The following is a 12346-nucleotide window of genomic DNA, read 5'->3' on the forward strand; positions in this document are numbered from 1 at the left end:
TTTTTTGAGACAGGATCTGGCTCTCTCACCCGGGCTGGAGTCCAGTGGCACAATCTTGGCTCACTATAGTCTCCACCTCCTGGGTTCAAGCGATTCTCCTGCCTCAGCCTCCCAGGCAGCTGGGACTAGGCGTGTACCACCACGCCTGGCTCATTTAAAAAAAGCTGATTTAGTGGAGTCGGGGATTCACCGTGTTGGCCAGGCTGGTCTTGAACTCCTGACCTCAAGTGATCCTCCCACCTCAGTCTCCCAAAGTGCTGGGATTACAGATGTGAGCCACTGTGCCTGGTCCATCTTCTCTTTTCTGATGAAAAAGAAATCTAGCTCTTTCTCATTTCTTCTTCTTCTGCTTCTAAAATGTTGTGACGTCTCCATGGCATTGGTCTTCCTTGTTTTGTAGTGGAGTTCCCCTGATCCTAGAATTTTCCCTTCACACCAGCCCTCATAGCCCAGTCCCTGCTAGATAGGCTTTTTATTTTTGAAAGCACAGTAGTTTTGACGAGTTTTATTTTTACCAGTTGGACTTGGGAAGGGGCGGGATGCAGATGGAGATAAATGCACATACATATAGATGCCCCTGAGAAAGACAGCTCTGGAACCTGCTAGAGTGATCCCAGCCACGAAGTGCCAGAGCCCTGCTGATCACTCTGATTTTCTAGATAAGATAAGGGAATGGAATCAGAGAGGGATCTGACTTGCCCAAGGTCATGCTGTCAACAAAGGTCATAGCCAAAATGAGATCCACTTTCCAGGCGCATGGGAGGTATGAGCCTCACGTGCCTTGAAGCCTGCTTGTGTTTTGTTTCTGATGATGTCCAGAGAAGAACCTTACAGACCTCGTAACGTGCATTATAAAACACTTTGCATTTAGATCTAGCTTCACTCCCTCAAGTCTCAGATTCGCCTTATGTTCTTGTGTTCTGTCCTCCCGGGTGATGAAATGCTTCGTTGTTTAGAGTAAACAAATCCAACGACTCTGCCAAGGGGTTCTCTGTGCAGGTCACTTTCCAAAGGCGTCTTTTCTCCCTTGGTATCTCTCCTCCGAAGAGCATGATTTCTGAGCCTACCAAAGTGATGACTGTGCTAAAATTTCCACCCCAGAAGAACAAGTGTGTAGCTATGAGAAGCAACTAAAAGATTATTTTCTTTTCCCAGGGTGGTTGCGAAACATTGACTTTTTCTCAGTGTGTGATGTGGAGATATACGCATCTTGGGAGGAGATGCATCAGATGCATCTGATTCTATAATATGTTGGTAAAAATGATTTTGGTGATGAGTATTTTTCAAAGAGGAATGGAGCTGAGCTGAGAAGAGTGGAGCTTGGATTGGAGATAGTGTGCAGTCTACTTTTTTTGTTTTCTGTTTTATTTGAGGAGAGAGATTTTTAAATTATTTGGAGTGAATAGAAAATGCAGTGGAAAATTTGGGACTTTTCTTTTTTTAAAGGCTACATTCCTTATAGTGGGATCCCATTTGCACCTCCTTTCCTCCCACCTTTATTATGGTTATCATTATCATTAGCTTGTACTTAGGAAGCATTGTAAAGGACACTAGGAGGGTTTGAATGCTGCTTGTGAGAGGAAAGGTTGGCAGGGGACCATACGGCTTTATCATTCATTAATTCCTGGGTTCATTCATTGAGCTATTTAAACTTTTGTGTGTAAGATGCAGCCCCAGATGGTCTTTTGGTGTCTACATTAGCTCTGAGACCCCAGGCCCTGACAAAAGAGGATGCAGAGAGCAGCTGAGTGTGCAGAATATTTCCAGCCATTAGAAAGCTGCTCCTGAGTCTTTCGGCTCAGGAGCTGGAACACCTCTCATCTCCAGCATCTGGAGAATCCCTTTTCAGGTCTTTAAAAAAAAAAAAAAAAAAAAAAGCCCAGTGCGAATCTGTGAGCCATCTTCTATTGCTGCGGCAGTAGTCACAGTATCTGATTTTTAGAGTGAAATTGATGGTCATGGGCTTATTTGTGGTGGGTCTCCTTAGTAATTGCTCTCTGCCGTCTTGTTCTGGAAGGAGTTCCATTAACACTGGTGAAACTATGAGCTCCTCTCTCTTCTTCCCCTCCACCTTCCCCTTCACCGCTCAACTCTCTAAAAGACACTGCAGCTATTAAGAAATTTCCAGTCCGGGCTGATGAGGCTAGATGGGGATGGCCGCCTGGGTTCAACACCTACCATCTGCCCACCTCTGAATGCAGTGATGGTACACACATCCTCATTCAGTCCCTGCAACAGACCTCTGGCATCCTGGCATTACAGATGAGAAACTTCAGCTTTATAGAGAAGTTCAAAGAGGTTAGATGTTTAGCTCATGCTTTCAAGTTTGGTGGCTGGAAATCAAGCCCAGGTATGCCTGATTGCTTGGCTTGAGCTCTTAATGCCCTCTTGGATTTTCTCTCTGGCTATTGGGACATGCTGGCCTCAGTGTTGATGGGCAGGTAAGGGTACCCAGCCAGACCTGGCTTCACCAAATTGCAGTTATGCCTGCTTCCAGCATGTGCTTCCCTGGGTGGAGGTGGGGGGGGGGGACGGGCCGTCCCACTTTTGGAGTAGGGATGGCGCAGATTTGTGTCCTAATCCGTGACAGGCCTAATGGAGCTGAGACTTGGCACTGCAGAAGTGGAGGCTTTGGGGGCAGTCAGGTAGAAGGAGAGGAGCACAGGGCATGCCCCATCCTCCAGATGTCTGTTTTTCTAGTGGGGTTCACTTTGACCTTTTAGTAACTCTCCATCTGAATGTGGCAGTTGTCTCAGGAATATTATTCTAGCACTATCTGGCTTCATTGCTTCTAGAAAATGCTGGTTCCCTTTAAATAATAGCTGGTCTGTGGTGAGTGAGGTTGGATCATTGTACCTTGAGGTGTGACATCTTTGGCTTAGTCAGGTCTTTGGCTCAACTGCAAATGTCTGCACCTTTTCCTCACATCTTAAATTCTTACAGCCAAGCTCTGTCTGCCATGCTCTGGTGCCCCTCACTGTTGGAGAGACCTGGAGGTCGATGGGGTTCTCCAAGGCTGGATTTCGGGGAACACGGCAAGGCCGAGATGTTTTGCATAGTTCCTTCCATTTCCTGGATCAGGAATGTGTTCCCTCAGGACGGGTTATGGCCTGGAAGTGAGCCTAATATAAACATCCTTGCCGAGGCCATCCCCTTAATCAAATAGAAATGGCTTGGGCGATGAGCAACTTGGGGGTGGGGGACATAGGAGAGGAAGAGCTGGGGGAGGGGAGAGATTTAGGGATGGAACTTGGAGAGAGCTGTCTGGGGGCCATCCTCCCAGTGGTCCTGACAGAAAACTGGCTTCATGGAGTTGGTGCAGTGCAAACTGGAATGGTTCTCTTAGAGAACTTGGTTCTCTCAGTGTGATACGTTGAGGGAAACGAAGGGAAATCATGGTTTGGCTGAACAGCTGGGCAGAGCAGCAAGAGAAACTGATGTGTGTTAGAAGAACAGGACGGGGGAGAGAGCAGACGGCGGCCACAGGAGGACTTCTGGAAGGAGCCCACCGTTCAAGTCCTTTGAAGGTCTTCAACATCTATTTAATGTCGTAACATTTTGAAAGTCTGTTTTGAGGACACTAGACTTTCAGAGAAGGGCTGTGAAAAATGTGGGGGAATTAGGTGTGAATGTGGGTGCTGGGGATATTTAGGACTCTACGTGGAGCCCCTTGTGTCATGGGGAAGCGAACCCTTTCCACTGTGCCCCCAACCCTCTTTTCCTGTCCTTATGAGGGGCTCAGACTTTCTTGGAGATTTGGAGCATGTCACCCAGACCCTACTGCCAAAGATTAGGCGTACAGCAGTCTGCCGTGACAGCCTGTGCACAGACCCCTCCAAAGCAGCAACCCGGGGTCACCAGGGAAAGTTACTGTTACTAATCTGACCTAGGTAGTTTTCTTTTTCATAGGAGAATCTAGAAATACTCCAGGGAAAGCCACAGCCACAGCCTCTGACCAGTCAGTAAACTTTTAGGGCTTTTGTGTGAGGTTGGTTTAGAAGAATTTGCCGATGCCAAGGCTGGTATGTTGGTTTCACTGACGCAGATTTAAAGAAGGAGGGCCAGGGAGACCTCAGGAATAGGAAGGCAGAGGAAACTTTTCTATTCTGATGTCTTTAAGTCTTGGTGCTTGAATGTACCAAGGAGAGTGAGGATGTAAATAATTTAGTTTGCCTTCAGGATGCAGGATCTAATCTAAACATGATTAAGCTGATTTGATTTTATGGATTGAAATTTCTAAGTGATAGAAACTGATGAGGTTAATGTGAAATATTTACTTAATAAAAAGCTTCATTACCTGATGCTGAAGGGTAAAGGGAAAAAAGATTCTTGGCAACATGTTTGATCTTTTGGAAATGAAGTTGGGTTAAAGTTTTCTTGGTAAAAACTGAATTCTGTGATCTTGTTTTTACACATGCTGTGCTTAAATATTAACACCAATTGAGCAAATTGCCTTTTAACTGCCTTTATTTGCTTTCATTAACAGTATAATTTAAAAGCTCAAGAATTTGCATGGAACCTGTTGTGCATGTTGGGGGGGAAAACTATTCATAAATTAATTAATCGTGAGAACATTATCTTTAAGGAAGGTCACGAAACAGGACCGTGGTTTCCGAAAAGCAGTGACATGTTTTTGCTGTTTCTTGGGGACGTGATGTACTTTTGGCTTAGAGATCTGGGCTGTGTGTGTGTGTGCATGCGTGCATGATAACTTGGCTGGATCAAGAAAAATTTTAATGACTGGGCATGTTTTAAGTTAAGTTGAGTGAACCTAATTACACTGTCGTTTCCAGAGAGCTGAAGGCAATAACATTGATATTTAAGCACTAGTTTGAAAATTAAAGCCAACCTATATAATTGGCTGTGCTCCTTAAATAGTTTATCTCTTTCTTCCCTCCATTTCTGAAATCTCCGTTTTCTTTCTCTTTCACTTTCAAACCAATAGAGAGAGAGGAGAGAGAGAGAAACTGCCTAGCACTGCGAACCACAAGTCGGTCCTTCCAGTGGGGAACATTAACTGTATTGTCCTCTCGTGAAATGACTCTAAATAATGTTAAAAGTTTCCAGAATGATTTCACTGAAATTGGTTGCTTCCTTCTGTACAGATGTTTTTGTGGTTTAGAACCTCCGCCAAGGCAAACATTATGAATGAGATGCAGAGACCACCATGTCCTGTGAAGGGCTGAGAGTTCCTTTGGGATTTATTTTACTTGTGATTCTGACACCTCTGTTTTGACAAAGCTTCAGTCTTTCAGTCTCCTCCTTTCGTCTCCCTCTCCTGGTGCCATTGGTTTGTTGTGGGTGGTTTTCCTAATTAAGTTAATCTGCAGTCTAGTTTTTCTGGGTCCACAGATGCCAGAATGCTGAATTTATTTATCTTGAACGTTTTTGTTGGCTACTGTTGAGACACATTCTTCCTCTTCCCTTTTTACCCCAAGTCTTTTTTTTTTTTTTTTTTTGAGGCTTCCAGACCCATTTCAATAAAGAAAGAATTTCTCTCTGGTGTCAGTAATTTTTTGTGAGGGATATGTATTTTAAATAATATAAGAGATATTTAAAAGGTGTTAAATAAAACCCAAATGTTATAAAGGAAAAGATGTGTAAATTTGACTACATCAAAAATGTAAAACTTTTTCCGTGACTTTTTTTTTTTTTTTGCCTTTTCCTTGCACATTTGTTAGTTCTCTTTCAATAAAAATCAGAAATATGAATCTTTCATCTGTCAAATGCATGGCAAAGACTCTTCCCAGTCTGTCATTTGTCCTACAGTTTTGATTATGGCTCCTTTCATCATAGAACATTTCTATAATTTATTTAACCAAAAAATGTCACGATGATGTCTGTAGAGTAGATTTTATAAAGCATCCGATGGTTGCATTTTATGATTTAAATTTGGGAAGAGTGTTTGGATAATGAGAGATAGAGAAGGTAGAGGGAGCAGGGGAGGGATAGAGAGGACACAAAGGAGAGGAAGAGAGGGACGAGGAAGAGGAGAGAGACTGATGAGAATGAATGGTATTAAAAGATTGATTTTTCTTCCTGTAAAAACGTTGGCTGTCTTCAGAAGACTCCTTCTCTCTAAGGGGAATATTGTCCGTCTGGCATGTACTTGCATTATAAGGTTTTCCTACTCTGAAGAGACCTCTTCTAAGAGCTGCCTGTCTAGAAGGCAGTCCTACTGTTCCCTGCCATAGCTCTATCTGCTCTTTCAGACCAAGTTGAAAAGTAGGATCCATAAAGCCATCTCTATTTCCACAGGTGACATTTTTTTTTGACATGGTTTCACACTGTCACGGAGTGCAGTGGCCCGATGATAGTTCACCGTAGCCTTGACCTTCCAGACTCAAGCGATCTTCCCTCCTCAGTTTCCCAAGTAGCTAGGACCACAGGGAATGCACCACCATTCCTGGGTATTTTTAAAATTTGTCACAGAGACGAGATCTCGCTGTGTTGCCCAGGCTGATCATGACCTCTTGGGTTCAAGCCATTCTCCTGCCTTGGCCTTCTACAATGCCAGGATTACATACATGAGCCACTGCACCCAGCTTACACTGTTCACTTTTATTCTCAGGGTACCTGCTGTTTTCTGGGTTATGGAAGATACATTTCTGCATGTCCAATCTTTCTTCTGAGAGTGTCACTTGATAGCAGAGACTCTGTCTTCTGTCTCTCTCATCTTTGAATTCTATACTGTCTTTAGTAGTGTGTAATAACCATTTATAAATACGTAAGTTATTTACCAGACAGGTCAATTCTTATTCATTCTTTTCTCTTGTACATTCTTCTGGAACATTCTTCAAAAGCAATATTTGGGGCCTTGAAGTCCAACACTTCGGGTATTTGACATAAATTAGGTTAAGAAAACTGGTTGAAATTTTGGGAAGAGTGAAAGGGAGAGAACCAAGGAAGAAAGAACTCCAGAGCTGGCAGCATTGATTTCAGAATATTCCCGGTCTAAAAACCCTGTAATCATGACCTGTTCCCAAAGGTGGTTCATGGCAGCTTATTAAACAGGTATTTATTGAGTACCTGACAAGTCTTTTGCTTTGAGAGAGGCACTATAAGGCAAACAGGAGTGAGTAAAGGTCTTTGCCCTTCTGACGCTGTTCTCTAGTTTGGGATTTAGAAAATTTGTTCATGAAGAGGGCTTAAAATAATAGAGACATTCTGTAAATGACCCTTCTATGTAATCCCTTATTCTATTTTGACTACTTCTGTCTGTTCCTCTTCCTAAATGAAGCTGATGGCTGTCTTTTTCCAAATCAATTCTATGGAGGTTATTGGGGCAGACATAAGTTAGTTATCTAATCATCCAGTTAGTCCTGAACTGAAACTCGAAATTCATTCTTTTATTTTTGTATTCATTTATTCAATTAGCCATTCAACAAAAAGTTGCACAATCAATATTAGCTAAATTATCCAAGTTTAAATACATGAGATGATGAAACTCCCACTTCTTTTCTTTTAGAAAGCTGATATGTTAGTGGCAGTAATGGGTGGTAGGGATAAAAACTCATCCCATGGCTGTCTTAGAACCTCCAGGCAATTCAGTAGAAATAGTGCTGTTTTTATCTCCATGATACAGCTTCAGGAAATAAGTAGAGATACTGAGGTTCAGAATAACTTGATATTCTAATTGGAGATGATTTCTGGAGAACATGTCCCTGAGACTTGGCACATGTCTGCCATAGTGTCGGGCAGCAATGAATGTCTGTTGAAAGACGGAATAATGGATGAAGTCCAAAGGTAGGAAATTTACAAGAGATGTTACTTTGGGATGAGGCGGATGGGAGGGAAACCTGACTGGGGAGGGACCATGGGGGCTTCAGTGTATATGAGTAGTTTATTATCGTTTGTTAGACCTTTCAAACTTTTGAAATATTTATAAAGTTTCTTACTATTCTCCCATTTGGTTGATCTTTATCTTTGCTGCTGAGTTCCAGCCTTAGCTCAATAGAGGGAACAGGGAGATGACTTAAGACATAGTGTTTGTAAAAAGAGTTTGTTTCAGTTCTTATCAAAAAGTTCTTTCCAGGAAGAAAACACACTTTTCATTATATTGGATGGAAATCAGGGTGGAAGTAAATATGTTCCCAAGAATGTTTTAGCGCTGAGCTGATTTACGTAGAAGTCCTACAGATCATTCTGTGCTATGCTTTTTTTTTTGTTTTTGCTTTTTTGTTTTGTTTTGTTTTGAGGCAGGGTCTCACTCTGTCACCCAGGCTAGAGTGCAGTGGCACAATCTTGGCTCACTGCAACCTCTGCCTCCCAGGCTCAAGCTTTCCTCGTACATCAGCCTCCTGAGTAGTTGGAACTGCAAGGCATGCGCCACCAAGCCCAGCTAATTTTTGTATATTTTTTGTTAGAGACAGGCTTTCGCCATGTTGCCCAGGCTGGTCTCCAACTCCGGAGCTCAAGTGATCCTCCCGTCTCAGCCTCCCAAAGTGCTGGGATTACAGGTGTAAGCCACCAGGCCCAGCCCAGATCATTCCATGTCGATGGGCTACAGCGGCACAGAAATAAAGATCTCTGGGCATTCCTTCTTTTCATTTTTCCTTTTCTTCTTTTGTTAAGAGGGACGTAGGAAGGAGTTGTGTAAGGATGGAATATTGCTGCAAACCTGTATACTTCTTTAATTTCTGTACCCTCACCTGAGACCCTGGAATCTTTTACTACCATTTTGGGAAGGACATTCCAGAGAAAAGAACCATTGCTTTTATTGGTGAGCAGGGACCGGTGTGTGTCCTCCAGCATAGTTTAAAGCGTTTGGTCTGTTGCCTCTCCAGAGGTCAAAGGTGAGACAGACTTTTTGTTGGTGTTGTTTCCCTCCCTCCCTCCTCCCTTTTTTTTTTAACTCCCTTTCCTTGTTATCTCAACTTCCAAACATCGGCTTTGATGTCTATTGTTGGGACTTCAAGAGGACTCTTAGCACATCGGCAGGTGTTGGTTTTAGTGAGCAGGCGAGAGTCCCACATTCTTCCAGGGGAGAGAGGTGGGTCCCAGCACATTCCTACCCCTAGAGCAGAAGGTGCCAGTGCCTCACCTCTTCTCTGCCGCTGGCTGAGAACGTCTCCCAGTGAGGTACTGGGTGTACACCAGCTTTCCTTCCCATCTTTTTAAAGCCTGTCTGAAGGGATCTGTCTTCCTTCAGAGCAGCTGAAGAGAGGTTGTCTAACAGCCACGTACTAAGGTTTCATTAATCAAAGACACTTCCACTGCCCCTTTACAGAAACACAACTGCTGTGGCTGTCCTCCACTGACAGCCTGCTAATTTATCTTTCCCAGAGGAAGGGAGGGGAGAAGGACAGAGAGGCAGGCGCTGCCCCTGCCCTGCAGAAGGGGTCTCTGGCTCCCAGTGAGCATGCGCTGACATGCTGACTCCAGGGGACTGTGCCCCAGGCTTCACATTTTAGTTCAGAGCCGTGGGCAGCTGGCTATATCCCCTTCCCACCCTGTCCATGAAGCAGGGCATCAAAACTGCTGGAAACAGTTACTGCAGATGGATTTATGTTGTCTTCTTCTTTCTTTTTTTCTTTTTGAGATGGAGTCTCACTCTAACCCAGGCTGGAGTACCATGGCGCAATCTCGGCTCACTGCAACCTCTGCCTCCCAGGTCCCCGTTCAAGCAATTCTCCCACCTCAGCCTCCCAAGTAGCTAGAATTACAGGCATGAGCCACCATGCCCAGCCAATTTTTGTACTTTTTTAGTAGGAATGGGGTTTCATGATGCTGGCCAGCCTGGTCTTGAACTCATGACCTCGTGATCCATCCACCTAGGCCTCCCAAAGTGCTGGGATTACAGGCATGAGCCACCGCACCTGGCCCATTGTCTTCTTTTATTTGCAAGCAAATTTTCACTTCAAGCTTCAAGGTTTTCACTCCCAGATTCAAAGTTTACTGAAATTGGGGGCAGAAAGCTCTAGAAGAAGTAAGAATATGGTACATGTGTTTAAGTGTTTTAATGGACAGCCTCAGTGAAGTGAGAGGTGATGGGGACATAAGTGACTGGGGAGCCACTGACCTGAAATGGTACAGTCTTCCTCTAGGCTTTGCTGAACTTCTCCTCATGCTTAGGTTGGAATCTGACCTTCTGTAACCCTCAGCTCAGAAGATAGATATTTGGGCATTTGGAAACCTCTCTGGGCCTCCTGAGTAGATGATTGAGCATTGCATCATTGCGTTGTCTTCCTCTTCTTTTTTTAAAGCTAGATATCCACTGGGGAGCAGCTTTGAACTCCCTTTATTCAACTCATCAAATATTTACTGAATACCAAACACTAGATGTGTTTGGCTCTGCTGGAGAAGTAATGGTGAGGCGTAATCCTTCCCTAGCTCTTAATTTGGGGTTACAACTAGTACACACATGGCTGTAATAAAAGAAAGAATAAAACATGTTCCCTAAGACAATTGGGAAATGCAGTGAAAGCTCCAAGTGGGGAATGATCACAGCTGACTGACTTATTCAACGAGTATTTATTGAGTCCTACTATATACCAGACAGTGGAGATACAGAAATCCAAAAACTTGACCCTTGTCCCCAAGAATCTAACAAGCTGGTCGGGAGGCAGACACTGGGACATAGCAGCACTTTATAGTAGAATACAAGTGGTAATAAAATGTAGAACAAAGTGTAGAGGAAATGGACGTGAAGCAGCAATTGACTACGCTTTGGGAGGGGCTATAGATAAGACTTTGCTGAGAAGGTGACTTGTAAGGAAGATTTTAAAAGATGAGAGGAAGATCACTGATTAGATCAGAGGGAAAGGCATTCCAGATAGAAGTAACAGCACATGCCAAGGCCTGGGGAAGGAGGGAGAGAGAGCTGCAGGCCATTTGGTTTCATCGGCACTTGAGATGTATAAAGAGGTTGGCAGAGATGGTAGTTGGAGGTGTGATTGTGAGCCTATCACAAAGGTCTTGTTTGCACAGCAGAGAGAGAAGCTGATCTTTTATTCTGTAATTTGGGAGAAGATATTGAAGGATTTTAATCCCAGAAGTGAAATAATAGGAACTATGACTTGGAGCACCAGCCCTGAGGATGGATATGTGGGAGTGAGGGGCACTGCTTAGGAGCCCATTGAGTGGTCCAGGTGAGAGAGAATGCAAGTAGAGTTAGAGAAGTAGCAAAGGAGATGGAGAGGGAAGGGCATGTTGTAGGGGGAGATGAACAGGTCTTGTTGATTGGGGGTGAGGTTTGAGGAAGGAGTTGGTTGAGACTCCCGAGCTTTTGGCTTTGCAAACTGGTAGATGGTGGGAATAGAAAAGGAGTTCTGGGTGGAAAGCCCAAGTCTCTGTTTTGGACATGGTGGTTGAGGAGGTCTTGGAAAAACTTTATGTAGAGGCAGTCTGTGTATTTGCAGTGGGTCTTGAAGGGAAGATATTTTGATAAGCAGAAGTTGTGAGTATACTAATTCACTTGTATTCATTGAGTTCTGATATTTTAGAATGAACAGGAATGAAAAGTATCTTAATTCCATGGCAGCAAACAGTATTTGTGGAGTCCCTTGAATAATGTAAAGTGTTTTCATCAAAGACCTTCATTCATGTGTGTGCTGACATCTGGAGAACAGAGATAGATATTTTCTTTAGGTCTGGGTTCGTGAGCTATAAACTCTTCCCTTGCTCCTAATTAATCCTTTGTAGTTACTGACTGATGAAATCATGGCTCTATGAAATTTTAATCCTTGGCTGTATAGGCAAAACTGACTTTATCACAGGACCCCAGGTGGGTGTGTGTCTGAAATGAGTGTTTTGAATCTAACTGCATATTTGATTAGTTTCTGAAATCCACAGGGTCTAGAGAAAACAGGTTAGAGGTGTTTTGTTGTTGAGACAGCGTCACTGTTGCCCAGCTGGTGTGCAGTGGTGCGACCCTGGCTCACTGCAATCTCTGCCTCTCGTGTTTAAGTGATTATCCTGCTTTAGCCTCCCAGGTAGCAGGGACTACAGGCACCCACCACCATGCCTGGCTAATTTTTGTATTTTTAGTAGAGACAGGGTTTCACCATGTTGGCCAGACTGGTCTCAAACTCCTGGCCTCAAGTGATCTGCCTGCCTCGGCCTCCAAAAGTGCTGGGATTATGGGCATGAGCCACTGGGCCTGGCCCAGGTAGAGTTTTGGGAAGGATTTGTTTCTTTATCTGTTTATCTATGTATTTATTTATTGGGCAGTTGGGAAGGATTTATTTACCTATCTCTCTGTCATCATGAGTAATTCTCAATTGTCTATCATGGAATCTTTGCACTTGGGGATCAGACAATTTGTTATCTTGCCTGAGGACACTTAGGCCTGGGGAGATGAAGTGACTGGAATCGGGGCCTTCTGTTTCATATTGCATTTCTAGTC

At 43.8% G+C, this 12346-nt stretch overlaps 1 protein-coding gene across 4 annotated transcripts in view; it reads left to right on the forward strand.

The window, feature by feature from the left end:
• Positions 1-12346, forward strand: part of ZBTB16 (zinc finger and BTB domain containing 16) — a 196838-nt gene that overhangs the window by 48939 nt on the left and 135553 nt on the right. The window lies entirely within an intron of this gene.

The sequence above is a fragment of the Cebus imitator genome, unplaced genomic scaffold (genome assembly GCF_001604975.1).
Source record: "Cebus imitator isolate Cc_AM_T3 unplaced genomic scaffold, Cebus_imitator-1.0 Scaffold28, whole genome shotgun sequence".
NCBI lineage: Eukaryota > Metazoa > Chordata > Mammalia > Primates > Cebidae > Cebus > Cebus imitator.